Below are 14,960 nucleotides of genomic sequence, written 5' to 3'. Positions count from 1 at the left end.
CTGCGTCTACTGTGTCTGGTGGAGGCTCGCCGGGAGCCACCGTACCGATGGCGGAGGATCCCCCGAAGGCGGCGACGGAGCCAGCGGCGGAAGATCCCGTCGCGACTGCTGGGTCTTCGCAGGTGGCTTAGTGTGTATGGGTAGTTAGGGAATTTTGTCTGTGTTACTGAACCTTGGTTGCTGCGCAGGTTCAGGATTTTGGGCCTGCGCACGCAACCGGTACTGGTAATTTTGTGGCGGCTTCGACCGTGGTCGCCAGAAATGAATCGGATGGGTCTACGTCTAAGTTTTCTGCGTTTGACGACTCTGCGAGTTCGGTTTTGTGGATGAAAGAGTCTTTGGAAGGGCGCCTTGGATGTGGCTGAGGCGGAGGCTTCTCCGCGTGTTACAGATGCTGAAATTTTGCCTGGTCCTAGTGTTGGGCGTAGGCGGCGAAGGGCGGTGGCGAAGCGTAGAGTGAGCGGGTTTGATAGTGGTCGGCTTCGTGTGGGCAGGGCTGGTAGGCAGGAATTGTTGTCCTCGACGGTTGGGGCGAGTGTGGATGAGGGGGAGTTGCGAAGGCTTTTTGAGGGTGAGGAGCTGAGGATAATGCTATTTAACTATAGGGAGATGGGGATCATTCCGAAGGTTGAGCCTATGTAAGGTGTGATGCCCTCGCTGTACACGTGTAACTGTAGTTTGTATGATAAGGTTGACTGCCTTCGCGCATCTGGGTGTGTTCGTAAGGTGTTGCGCACCCGGTCTGGTACATTATTGTGTCGGTCCGGCTGCGCCTGTAGACTTTCGGACTGATGTAATGCACCTTCGATTTTTACACTCGTTATGCTAGTCCGGCTGCACCCTTAGGCGACTTTTGCACGGGTAGTCTTTTGGAGAAGACTTGGAATTTGTGCACTTGCTGTGCTAGTCCGGCTGCACCCTTAGGCGACTTTTGCGCGGATTGTCTTTTGGAGAAGACTTCGATTTACGCACTTGTTGTGCTAGTCCGGCTGCACCCTTAGGCGACTTTTGCACGGATAGTCTTTTTGAGAAGACTTCGAATTTACGCACTTGTTGTGCTAGTTCGGCTGCACCCTTAGGCGACTTTTGCACGGATAGTCTTTTTGAGAAGACTTCGAATTTACGCACTTGTTGTGCTAGTCCGGCTGCACCCTTAGGCGACTTTTGCACGGATAGTCTTTTTGAGAAGACTTCGAATTTACGCACTTGTTGTGCTAGTCCGGCTGCACCCTTAGGCGACTTTTGCACGGATAGTCTTTTTGAGAAGACTTCGAATTTTACGCACTTGTTGTGCTAGTCCGGCTGCACCCTTAGGCGACTTTTGCGCGGACTGTCGCACGAGAGGGTAGCCATCGCTGCCCCTCGTGGTGACTTTTGTGTCGGTCGAATGTCGAAGACCGTTGATGCGATCTTTTTCGATGTAGTTTTTGCGGGGGATTTTTCACGTGTATATTACATGGCTCCACCTCGTTAAAAACCTCACCCCCGGGAGGAAAAGAGTGTGGGCCGGCTTAAAACTGTTCTGCGGATTACAAGGGCGAAGTGGCCCTGACGAGTTAAACAAAAAATTTGCGAAGATTATCAATGTTCCAAGAATGTTCTAAGTCTTCGCCGGATGGCGTTGTGAGCCTGTACGCGCTGGGGGACGCCTTCGTCTTGACGATGAAAGGGCCCTCCCATTTCGGCTCCAACTTGCCCCGGGACTCTGTCCGAGCTGTCCGGACGAGTACGAGGTCTCCTTCGTTGAACTCCCTCGGGATGACTGTGTGGTCGTGCCATGCTTTTGTCTGAGCTTGGTATTTGTTTAGAGCCTATAGGGCGAAGACGCGGTCTCCGTCGATGAGGTCCTTCGAAGTAGGCTCGTCTACGTCGGGGACGACCGACGCAACTGTCCGAGGTGACCCGTGTTTTATTTCTTGCGGAGTCATAGCCTCCGATCCGTATAGAAGGCGGAAAGGGGTGAACCCAGTCGCCCTGCACTCAGTTGTGTTCAGCGCCCAGACCACTTCGGGTAACAGGTCGGGCCACTTGCCTTTTTTGTCATCGAGGAGCATTTTCTTGACAGCTGTGAAAATTTTTCCGTTGGCGCGTTCCACGACTCTGTTGGATTGGGGGTGGTACACTGAGGCGAAGGCAAGCTTGGTGCCGATGGAGAAGCAGAAATCCTTGAAGTCTTGGCTGTCGAATTGCTTGCCATTATCGACTGTGAGTTCGGACGGGACTCCGAAGCGGCAAATAATATTTTGCCAGAAGAATTTCTGGGCTGTCTTCGATGTTATAGTGGATACTGCCCTTGCCTCAATCCATTTGGTGAAATACTCAACGGCGACGAAGGTGAACTTGAGGTTCCCCTGAGCCGTGGGCAGGGGCCCAACAATGTCCAGGCCCCAGCGCTGAAGAGGCCACGTGTGGGCGATTAGCTTCGTGAACTGCGAAGGGCGTCCTGAGCGTGGAGAAATTTTCTTACAGGCTTCGCAGGACCTTGTGACCCGATTTGCGGCGCAAATCATGGCGGGCCAGTAAAAACCTTGACGAATCACCTTTGCCGCTAGGGCCCTAGGCCCTGCGTGAGAGCCGCAAGTCCCGCTGTGGACCTAGCGCAGAATTTGGACGCCTTCAGTCTCGGTGACGCACTTAAGCATCGGTTGGCTGACCCCCTTCTTGTAAAGTTGGCCTTCGATCAACGCGAAGTCCCGGCTTCGGTGTTTGAGGCGCTTGGCCTCGTTGATGTCGGTTGGATGGTAGTACCCCTGCAGGAACAGGGTTATTGGTGCCCGCCAGTCTTCGGTCATGATGAGGTTGACTATGTGGTGGCCCTCGCTGTCATTGGTTATTTGGAGCCCCTCAGGGCTGCGGACGGCTGGCGTGCCGATGACGTGGTAGAACACGTCGGAGGGTAGGGCCTCGCCCCTGGCGGCTGCCTTGGCCAACGCATCGGCCTCCTCATTCTTGGCTCGGTCCACGTGCTGCAACGTGAAACCCTTGAATTGTCTTTCGAGGCTGCGGATGGCCGTGAGGTACTGCATGAGTGCGGGGTCCTTCGCTGCATAGTCTTTCTCGACCTGGCCGGCGACTACCTTGGAGTCTGTTCTGATGATGCAGGTGGTGACACCGAGTGCCCTTAGCTTGCGAAGGCCGAGGATGACAGCCTCGTATTCTGTTACGTTGTTGGTGCACCTATCAGACTCCAAAGCAAAGTTGAGGCGCGCTGCGTATCTGTGCTTGATCCCGGTGGGCGAAGTAATGACTGCAGCGGCACCTGCCCCCGCATGGCACCATGCGCTGTCGCAATGGATTGTCCACACTTTTTCTGTGGTCGGGTCCGGCTGTGTCATTGGCCCAGTCCAATCGACGACGAAGTCTGCCAGGACTTGTGATTTGATGGCTGTCCTGGGTTCAAATGTGATGTGGTAGCCGGAGAGTTCGGCTGCCCACTTGGCAATCCGTATTAACGCCTCTGGGTTTCTGAACAATTCGCTAAGTCCTCTATCTGAGGTGACCTGGACCTTGAATGCCTCGAAATAATGGCACAATTTGCGCGAGGCCATCACGACTGCATAGGCAATCTTTTCTAGTTCCGCCATATTACATTTTGATGTTGTGAGTACTTCAGAGACGTAATAAACTAGACATTGCCTGGTCGTGCCCTCTCTGGTCTGCTCTTGAACCAGTGCTGCGCTGACCGCATGTGGCGAAGCCGCGACATAGAGCAATAGGGGTAGCGAAGGTGAAAGGGAATTAGGCTTACACCTAGTTCCTAAATAATTTTGGTGGTTGAATTGCCCAACACAAATATTGGACTGACTAGTTTGCTCTAGTGTATAAGTTATACAGGTGCAAAAGGTTCACATCTAGCCAATAAAAAGACCAAGTGTTGGATTCAACAAAGGAGCAATAAGGCAACCGAGGGCACCTCTGGCTGGAGGCACCGGACTGTCCGGTGTGCACCGGACAGTGTCCGGTGCGCCCGTAGACTTCGTTTTCTACCCTTCGCCAGAGGACTTCGACTTCAACCCTTCGCCCTCGGGAATTCGCGGAGGCCGGCGCGCTATAATTCACCGGACTGTCCGGTGTGCACCGGACATGTCCGGTGCGCCAACGAACCGCGGCCTCCGGAACTCGTCATCCTCGGGTTTTCACGACAGCCGCTCCGCTATAATTCACCGGACTGTCCGGTGTGCACCGGACTGTCCGGTGTGCCAGCGGAGCAACGGCTCTCTGCGGCGCCAACGGCTCCCTGCGGAGCATTAAATGCGCGCGCAGCGCGCGCAGACGTCAGGGCTGCCCATACCGGTGCACCGGACATCAAACAGTGCATGTCCGGTGTGCACCGGACACTCAGGAGGGCCCACAAGTCAGAAGCTCCAACGGCTAGAATCCAACGGCAGTGATGACGTGGCAGGGGCACCGGACTGTCCGGTGTGCACCGGACTGTCCGGTGCGCCATCGAGCAGACGCCTCCAGCCAACGGTCAAGTTTGGTGGTTGGGGCTATAAATACCCCAACCACCCCACCATTCATTGCATCCAAGTTTTCCACTTCTCAACCACTTACAAGAGCTAGGCATTCAATTCTAGACACATTCAAAGAGATCAAATCCTCTCCAATTCCACACAAAGTCCTAGTGACTAGTGAGAGTGATTTGCCGTGTTCATTTGAGCTCTTGCGCTTGGATTGCTTCTTTTCTTTCTCACTTGTTCTTGAGATCACAACTCCATTGTAATCAAGGCAAGAGGCACCAATTGTGTGGTGGCCCTTGCGGGGAAGTTTTGTTCCCGGTTGATTGAGAAGAAGAGAAAGCTCACTCGATCCGTGGGATCGTTTGAGAGAGGGAAAGGGTTGAAAAAGACCCGGCCTTAGTGGCCTCCTCAACGGGGAGTAGGTTTGTGAGAACCGAACCTCGGTAAAACAAATCCGCGTGTCACACTCTTATTTGCTTGCGATTTGTTTTGCGCCCTCTCTCGCAAACTCGTTTATATTTCTAACGCTAACCCGGCTTGTAGTTGTGATTATTTTTGTAAATTTCAGTTTCGCCCTATTCACCCCCCCCCTCTAGGCGATTATCAATTGGTATCGGAGCCCGGTGCTTCATTAGAGCCTAACCGCTCGAAGTGATGTCGGGAGATCACGCCAAGAAGGAGATGGAGACCGGCGATAAGCCCACTACAAGCCAAGGGAGCACTTCATCGGAAGAGTCCCGCACCAAGAGAAGGGAGAAGAAGAAGAAATCCTCCAAGCGGAAGGAGAAAAGATCTCCCTCTTCTCACCACAAGGAGAAGAAGGAAAAATCTTCTTCTCACAAGCCGCATCGGAGTGGGGACAAGCCCAAGAGGATGAGGAAGGTGGTCTACTATGAGACCGACACTTCATCGACATCTACCTCCGGCTCCGACGCGGCGTCCGTCACTTCTAAACGCCAAGAGCGTAAGAAGTATAGTAAGATTCCCCTACGCTATCCTCGTGTTCCTAAACATACACCTCTACTTTCCGTCCCATTAGGTAAACCACCAACTTTTAATGGTGAAGATTATGCTATGTGGAGTAATTTAATGCGATTTCATCTAACCTCTCTCCACAAGAGTATATGGGATGTTGTTGAGTATGGTGTATAGGTACCATCTATAGGGGATGAGGACTATGACACGGACGAAGTGGCCCAAATCGAGCACTTCAACTCCCAAGCCGCAACCATCCTCCTTGCCTCCCTAAGCAAGGAGGAATACAACAAAGTACAAGGGTTGAAGAACGCCAAAGAGATTTGGGATCTTCTCAAGACGGCGCACGAAGGTGATGAACTCACCAAGATCACCAAGCGGGAAACGATCGAGGGGGAGCTCGGTCGCTTCCGTCTTCGCCAAGGGGAGGAGCCACAAGACATGTACAACCGGCTCAAGACCTTGGTGAACCAAGTGCGCAACCTCGGGAGTACAAAATGGGATGACCACGAAGTGGTTAAGGTTATTCTAAGAGCTCTTATTTTCCTTAACCCCACACAAGTTCAATTAATTCGTGGTAATCCAAGATATCCACTAATGACCCCCGAGGAAGTCATCGGGAATTTTGTTAGTTTTGAATGCATGATTAAGGGCTCCAAGAAGATCAACGAGCTTGACGAGCCTTCCACATCCGAGGCACAACCGGTGGCCTTTAAGGCAACGGAGGAGAAGAAGGAGGAGTCTACACCAAGTAGACAACCAATTGACGCCTCCAAGCTCGACAATGAGGAGATGGCCCTAATCATCAAAAGCTTTAGGCAAATCCTCAAGCAACGGAAGGGGAAGGACTACAAACCTCGTTCCAAGAAGGTTTGCTACAAGTGTGGTAAGCCCGGTCACTTCATTGCAAAATGTCCTATGTCTAGTGACAGTGACAGGGGCGACGACAAGAAGGGAAGAAGAAAGGAGAAGAAGAAATACTACAAGAAGAAGGGCGGCGATGCCCATGTTTGTCGGGAGTGGGACTCCGACGAAAGCTCAAGCGACTCCTCCGACGACGAGGACGCCGCCAACATCGCCGTCACCAAGGGCCTCCTCTTCCCCAACATCGGCCACAAGTGTCTCATGGCCAAGGACGGCAAAAGAAAGGTAAAATCAAGGTCCTCCAATAAATATGAAACATCTAGTGATGAGGATGATAAAAATGAGGAGGAAAACTTGCGTACCCTTTTTGCCAACCTTAACATAGAACAAAAGGAAAAATTAAATGAGTTAATTAGTGCCATCCATGAAAAGGATGATCTCTTGGACTCCCAAGAGGACTTCCTAATCAAGGAAAACAAGAAACATGTTAAGGTTAAAAATGCTTATGCTCTAGAGGTAGAAAAATGTAACAAATTATCTAGTGAGCTAAGCATATGCCATGACACTATTGCCAACCTTAGAAATGAAAATGTTAAATTAATTGCTAAGGTTGATTCTCATGTTTGCATTGATCCTAGAAATGATAATGTTGATTTACTAGCTAGGATTGATGAATTAAATGTCTCTATTGTTAGCCTTAGAAATGAGAATGAGAAACTAGTTGCTAAGGCTAAAGATTTTGATGTTTGCAATGCTACTATTTCCGACCTTAGAACTAAAAATGATTTGTTGCATGCTAAGGTTGTTGAACTTAAATCTTGCAAACCTTCTACATCTAATGTTGAGCATGTATCCATTTGTACTAGATGTAGAGATGTTAATGTTGATGCTATCCATGATCACTTAGCCTTAATTAAAAAACAAAATGATCACATAGCACAACTTAATGCTAAGATTAGTGAGCATGACTTAGAAAATGAAAAGTTTAAATTTGCTAGAAGCATGCTCAATAATGGGAGACGCCCGGGCATTAAGGACGGCATTGGCTTCCAAAGGGGAGACAATGTCAAAATTAATGCCCCTCCTAAAAACTTGTCTAACTTTGTTAAGGGCAAGGCTCCCATGTCTCAGGATAACGAAGGATACATTTTGTACCCTGCCGGCTATCCTGAGAGCAAGATTAGGAAAATTCATTCTAGGAAGTCTCACTCTGGCCCTAATCATGCTTTCATGTATAAGGGTGAGACATCTAGATCTAGGCAACCAACCCATGCCAAGTTGCCTAGAAAGAAAACCACTAATGCAGCAAATGATCATATTGTTTCATTTAAAACTTTTGATGCATCTTATGTTTTAACTAGCAAATCCGGCAAAGTAGTTGCCAAAATTGTTGGGGGCAAACACAAGGGCTCCAAGACTTGTGTTTGGGTACCCAAAGTTCTTGTATCTAATGCGAAAGGACCCAAAACCGTTTGGGTACCTAAAACAAAGAACTAAACTTGTTTTGTAGGTTTATGCATCCGGGGGCTCAAGTTGGATACTCGACAGCGGGTGCACAAACCATATGACAGGGGAGAAAAGGATGTTCTCCTCCTATGAGAAAAACAAAGATCCCCAACGAGCGATTACATTCGGGGATGGAAACCAAGGTTTGGTCAAAGGTTTGGGTAAAATTGTTATATCCCCTGACCATTCCATTTCTAATGTTTTTCTCGTAGATTCTTTAGATTATAATTTGCTTTCCGTATCCCAGTTATGTCAAATGGGCTACAACTGTCTATTTACTGATGTTGGTGTCACTGTCTTTAGAAGAAGTGATGATTCAATAGCATTTAAGGGAGTGTTAGAGGGTCAGCTATACTTGGTAGATTTTGATAGAGCTGAACTCGACACTTGCTTAGTTGCTAAGACTAATATGGGTTGGCTATGGCATCGCCGACTAGCCCATGTTGGAATGAAGAATCTTCATAAGCTTCTAAAGGGAGAACACATTTTAGGACTAACCAATGTTCATTTTGAGAAAGACAGGATTTGTAGCGCATGTCAAGCCGGGAAGCAAGTTGGCATCCATCATCCACACAAAAATATTATGACTACCGACAGGCCACTGGAGCTCCTACACATGGACTTATTCGGCCCAATCGCTTACATAAGCATCGGCGGTAGCAAGTATTGTCTTGTAATTGTGGATGACTATTCTCGCTTCACTTGGGTGTTCTTTTTACAGGATAAATCTTATACCCAAGAGACCTTAAAAGGATTCTTGAGACGGGCTCAAAATGAGTTCGGCTTGAGGATCAAGAAGATTAGAAGCGACAACGAGACGGAGTTCAAGAACTCTCAAATTGAAGACTTTCTTGAGGAGGAGGGCATCAAGCATGAGTTCTCTTCTCCCTACACTCCTCAACAAAATGGTGTAGTGGAGAGGAAGAATCGAACTCTATTGGACATGGCAAGAACCATGCTTGATGAGTACAAGACACCGGATCGGTTTTGGGCCGAGGCGGTCAACACCGCCTGCTACGCCATCAACCGGTTATATCTTCATCGAATCCTCAAGAAGACATCTTATGAACTCCTAACCGGTAAAAAGCCAAACATTTCATATTTTAGAGTTTTTGGTAGCAAATGCTTTATTCTTGTTAAAAGAGGTAGAAAATCTAAATTTGCTCCTAAAACTGTAGAAGGCTTTTTACTAGGATATGACTCAAACACAAGGGCATATAGAGTCTTTAACAAGTCCTCAGGACTTGTTGAAGTTTCTTGTGACGTTGTGTTTGATGAAACTAACGGCTCTCAAGTAGAGCAAGTTGATCTTGATGAGATAGGTGAAGAACAGGCTCCATGCATCGCGCTAAGGAACATGTCCATCGGGGATGTGTGTCCTAAGGAATCCGAAGAGCCTCCAAGTACACAAGATCAACCATCCTCCTCCATGCAAGCATCTCCACCAACTCAAAATGAGGATGAGGCTCAAAATGATGAAGAGCAAAATCAAGAAGACGAGCCACCTCAAGATGATAGCAATGATCAAGGGGGAGATACAAATGATCAAGAAAAGGAGGATGAGGAAGAACCAAGACCGCCACACCCAAGAGTCCACCAAGCAATCCAACGAGATCACCCCGTCGACACCATCCTCGGCGACATTCATAAGGGGGTAACTACTCGATCTCGGGTTGCTCATTTTTGTGAACATTACTCTTTTGTTTCCTCTATTGAGCCACACAGGGTAGAGGAAGCTCTCCAAGATTCGGATTGGGTGATGGCGATGCAAGAGGAGCTCAACAATTTCACAAGGAATGAGGTATGGCATTTAGTTCCACGTCCTAATCAAAATGTTGTAGGAACCAAGTGGGTCTTCCGCAACAAGCAAGATGAGCATGGTGTGGTGACAAGGAACAAAGCTCGACTCGTGGCCAAGGGGTATTCACAAGTCGAAGGTTTGGATTTCGGTGAAACCTATGCACCCGTAGCTAGGCTTGAGTCAATTCGCATATTATTAGCCTATGCTACTTACCATGGCTTCAAGCTTTATCAAATGGACGTGAAGAGTGCCTTCCTCAATGGACCAATCAAGGAAGAGGTCTATGTTGAGCAACCTCCCGGCTTTGAAGACAGTGAGTATCCTAACCATGTTTATAGGCTCTCTAAGGCGCTTTATGGGCTCAAGCAAGCCCCAAGAGCATGGTATGAATGCCTTAGAGATTTCCTTATTGCAAATGGCTTCAAAGTCGGCAAGGCCGATCCTACTTTATTCACTAAGACTCTTGACAATGATTTGTTTGTATGCCAAATTTATGTTGACGATATCATATTTGGGTCTACTAACAAATCTACATGTGAAGAATTTAGTAGGATCATGACACAAAAATTCGAGATGTCGATGATGGGGGAGTTGAAATATTTCCTAGGATTTCAAGTCAAGCAACTCCAAGAGGGCACCTTCATCAGCCAAACGAAGTATACTCAAGACATTCTTGCTAAGTTTGGGATGAAGGATGCCAAACCCATCAAGACACCCATGGGAACTAATGGGCATCTCGACCTCGACACGGGAGGTAAGTCCGTGGATCAAAAGGTATACCGGTCGATGATTGGTTCATTGCTTTATTTATGTGCATCTCGACCGGACATTATGCTTTCCGTTTGCATGTGTGCAAGATTCCAATCCGACCCTAAGGAATCCCACCTTACGGCCGTAAAACGAATCTTGAGATATTTGGCTTATACCCCTAAGTTTGGGCTTTGGTACCCTCGGGGATCCACATTTGATTTACTTGGTTATTCGGATGCCGATTGGGCGGGGTGCAAAATCAATAGGAAGAGCACATCGGGGACTTGCCAGTTCTTGGGAAGATCCTTGGTGTCTTGGGCTTCAAAGAAGCAAAATTCGGTCGCTCTTTCCACCGCCGAAGCCGAGTACATTGCCGCAGGACATTGTTGCGCGCAATTGCTTTGGATGAGGCAAACCCTGCGGGACTACGGTTACAAATTAACCAAAGTCCCTTTGCTATGTGATAATGAGAGTGCAATTAAAATGGCCGACAATCCCGTCGAGCATAGCCGCACTAAGCACATAGCCATTCGGTATCATTTTCTTAGGGATCACCAACAAAAGGGGGATATCGAGATTTCTTACATTAATACTAAAGATCAATTAGCCGATATCTTTACCAAGCCACTTGATGAACAATCTTTTACCAGACTTAGGCATGAGCTCAATATTCTTGATTCTAGAAATTTCTTTTGCTAAGCTTGCACACATAGCTCATTTGAATACCTTTGATCATATCTCTTTTATATGCTATGACTAATGTGTTTTCAAGTCTATTCCAAACCAAGTCATAGGTATATGAAAGGGAATTGGAGTCTTCGGCGAAGAAAAAGGCTTCCACTCCGTAACTCATACTTCGCCACCACTCCGAGCAACTCTCTCTTCTTTGGGGGAGAAATGAGCATCAAGGAAAAGGACTTCATCCTTGAGAGAGAGTAAAAGCTCAAACGCAAAAGGACCGGATTTCGTCTTTGGTACAATCTTAACTCATTCATTTATGACCAAAGAGGAAGAAATTACTTCAAGGGCTCTAATGATTCCGTTTTTGGCGATTCATGCCAAAAAGGGGGAGAAATGAGCCCAAAGCAAAAGGACCGCACCACCACCACCAAATTCAAAAACTTAGTGCTTTCCAAAAGTATTTATCATTTGGTATCCTATTGTGTTCAAAAGGGGGAGAAAGTAGTATTTCAAAAATGGTATATCAAAACCCTCTTGAACACTAAGAGGTGGATCTCTTTTAGGGGGAGTTTTGTTTAGTCAAAGGAAAAGCATTTGAAACAGGGGGAGAAAATTTCAAATCTTGGAAATGCCTTACAAACTCTTATTCATTTACCTTTGATTATTTGCAAAAGAACTTTGAAAAGGATTTACAAAAGAATTTGCAAAAACAAAACTCGTGGTGCAAACGTGGTCCAAAATACTAAATAAAGAAAGAAACATTCCATGCATATCTTGTAAGTAGTTATATTGGCTCAATTCCAAGTAACCTTTGCACTTACATTATGTAAACTAGTTCAATTATGCACTTCTATATTTGCTTTGGTTTGTGTTGGCATCAATCACCAAAAAGGGGGAGATTGAAAGGGAATTAGGCTTACACCTAGTTCCTAAATAATTTTGGTGGTTGAATTGCCCAACACAAATATTGGACTGACTAGTTTGCTCTAGTGTATAAGTTATACAGGTGCAAAAGGTTCACATCTAGCCAATAAAAAGACCAAGTGTTGGATTCAACAAAGGAGCAATAAGGCAACCGAGGGCACCTCTGGCTGGAGGCACCGGACTGTCCGGCGCCCGTAGACTTCGTTTTCTACCCTTCGCCAGAGGACTTCGACTTCAACCCTTCGCCCTCGGGAATTCGCGGAGGCCGGCGCGCTATAATTCACCGGACTGTCCGGTGTGCACCGGACATGTCCGGTGCGCCAACGAACCGCGGCCTCCGGAACTCGTCATCCTCGGGTTTTCACGACAGCCGCTCCGCTATAATTCACCGGACTGTCCGGTGTGCACCGGACTGTCCGGTGTGCCAGCGGAGCAACGGCTCTCTGCGGCGCCAACGGCTCCCTGCGGAGCATTAAATGCGCGCGCAGCGCGCGCAGACGTCAGGGCTGCCCATACCGGTGCACCGGACATCAAACAGTGCATGTCCGGTGTGCACCGGACACTCAGGAGGGCCCACAAGTCAGAAGCTCCAACGGCTAGAATCCAACGGCAGTGATGACGTGGCAGGGGCACCGGACTGTCCGGTGCGCCATCGAGCAGACGCCTCCAGCCAACGGTCAAGTTTGGTGGTTGGGGCTATAAATACCCCAACCACCCCACCATTCATTGCATCCAAGTTTTCCACTTCTCAACCACTTACAAGAGCTAGGCATTCAATTCTAGACACATTCAAAGAGATCAAATCCTCTCCAATTCCACACAAAGTCCTAGTGACTAGTGAGAGTGATTTGCCGTGTTCATTTGAGCTCTTGCGCTTGGATTGCTTCTTTTCTTTCTCACTTGTTCTTGAGATCACAACTCCATTGTAATCAAGGCAAGAGGCACCAATTGTGTGGTGGCCCTTGCGGGGAAGTTTTGTTCCCGGTTGATTGAGAAGAAGAGAAAGCTCACTCGATCCGTGGGATCGTTTGAGAGAGGGAAAGGGTTGAAAAAGACCCGGCCTTAGTGGCCTCCTCAACGGGGAGTAGGTTTGTGAGAACCGAACCTCGGTAAAACAAATCCGCGTGTCACACTCTTATTTGCTTGCGATTTGTTTTGCGCCCTCTCTCGCAAACTCGTTTATATTTCTAACGCTAACCCGGCTTGTAGTTGTGATTATTTTTGTAAATTTCAGTTTCGCCCTATTCACCCCCCCCTCTAGGCGATTATCAGAAGGGTCAGGGCTTGTAAGGATCGCCAATTCCGACAAGTACTGTTTTAGTGAAGCGAAGGCCGCCGCCTGCTCTGGCCCCCATGCGAAGTCTTTTGCGCCGCGGAGTGTTTTGAGGAAAGGGTGGCTCCGCTCCGCGGACTTGGAGATGAATCTGTTGAGGGCCGCCAACCTGCCTGTCAACCGTTGCACTTCTCTGGCTGACTGTGGGGGCGTCATATTGATGATAGCCTGGATTTTGGTTGGATTGGCCTCAATTCCGCGGTGTGATACCAGGTAGCCCAAGATTTTCCCCTGGCGGACTCCAAAGACGCACTTTTCGGGGTTGAGGCGAAGTCGTGTGGTCCGCATGTTCGCGAATGTTTCGGCGAGGTCGGTCAGGTGGTCTTCCTTGCTTCTGCTGGCAACGACGATGTCGTCCACATATGTGAATATATTTCTGCCGACCTGGCTCTCGAGCACCGTTTTGGTGAGTCGAGAGAAAGTGGACCCGGCATTCTTGAGTCCCTCCGACATTCTGATGAAACAATACGTGCCGAAGGGTGTTATGAAGCTGGTGCTTGCCTTGTCCTCCTTCATATATATTTGGTGGTAGCCGGAGAAGCAGTCAAGGAGTGACATGACTTCACACCCGGCCGCGCTATCGACGATTTTGTCGATCCGAGGCAGCGGGAAATTGTCCTTGGGGCAGGCCTTGTTAAGACTGGTGAAGTCTATGCACATCCGCCATTTGTCGCTCTTCTTCTGCACCATCACTACATTGGCGAGCCATGTGGGGTAGGCGATTGGCTCGATGAATTTGGCTTCGAGCAGGCGATGCACCTCGGCCTTGGCGGCTTCTGTCTTCTCATCAGACATCTTGCGCAGCCGTTGTTTCTTCGGCCTCACCGAAGGGTTGATTCCTAAGCCGTGCTCGATGATGGAGTGACTGATTCCGACCAGGTCGAGGGAGGACCAGGCGAAGACATCTTTATTCTTGGACAGACAGCAGAGGAGCCTCTCCTCGTCGTGCGAAGTGAGGTCTTCGCTGATGGTAACCATCTGCTGGGGCGTTGCCTGGTCGAGGGGGACAGTCTTGGTCCCGTCGTTGCTCTGCAGCTGTGCTTTTTCATGCTCTTTGGTAGTTGGATTGGCAGACCCGGGGACTTCGCGTTGGGCCGTGAGGCAGTGTATGTTTCTTTGTCCGGGGACGAAGTCTCTTTCTATGTTACGCGCAACCTGCTGGTTGCCGTAAACTGTGAAGGCGCCTTGCGGACCTAGGATCTTCATGCACAGGTAAAGTCCGTGGATAGCTGCCTCAAACTTGTTGATGGAGCCCCGGCCCATTATGGCGTTGTACGGGTACACCATGTCGACGATGTCGAACGTGACTTGCTCACTTCGGGCATTGGGTGCTACACCGAAGGAGAGGGGCAACTCTATTTTGCCGACGGGAAAGGTGCCCTTGCCGCCGAAGCGTACAGGGGGTTGTCCGAGGGCTTGAGCAGGCTGTGGCTTATGCCCATGCAATCGAAGGCATGGAGGAAAATGATGTCCGCCTGGCTGCCATTGTCGACCAAGACTTGTGCAAGTCCCAGCCTGCCACGCTGCAGTTGATGACCATGGCATCGATGTCGGGGGCGCTGCGCAGATCGACGTCTCGGGCATCGAAGGTCAATGGCACGTGGGACCACTTTGTCTGCACGACTGGGCCGGTGACGGCGACGTGGTTGATGTTGCGGTAATGGTC

Source organism: Zea mays, chromosome 3, assembly GCF_902167145.1.
Source record: "Zea mays cultivar B73 chromosome 3, Zm-B73-REFERENCE-NAM-5.0, whole genome shotgun sequence".
Taxonomy (NCBI): domain Eukaryota; kingdom Viridiplantae; phylum Streptophyta; class Magnoliopsida; order Poales; family Poaceae; genus Zea; species Zea mays.
The sequence above is the reverse complement of the archived record's forward strand: the minus strand, read 5'-3'. Positions refer to the sequence as shown.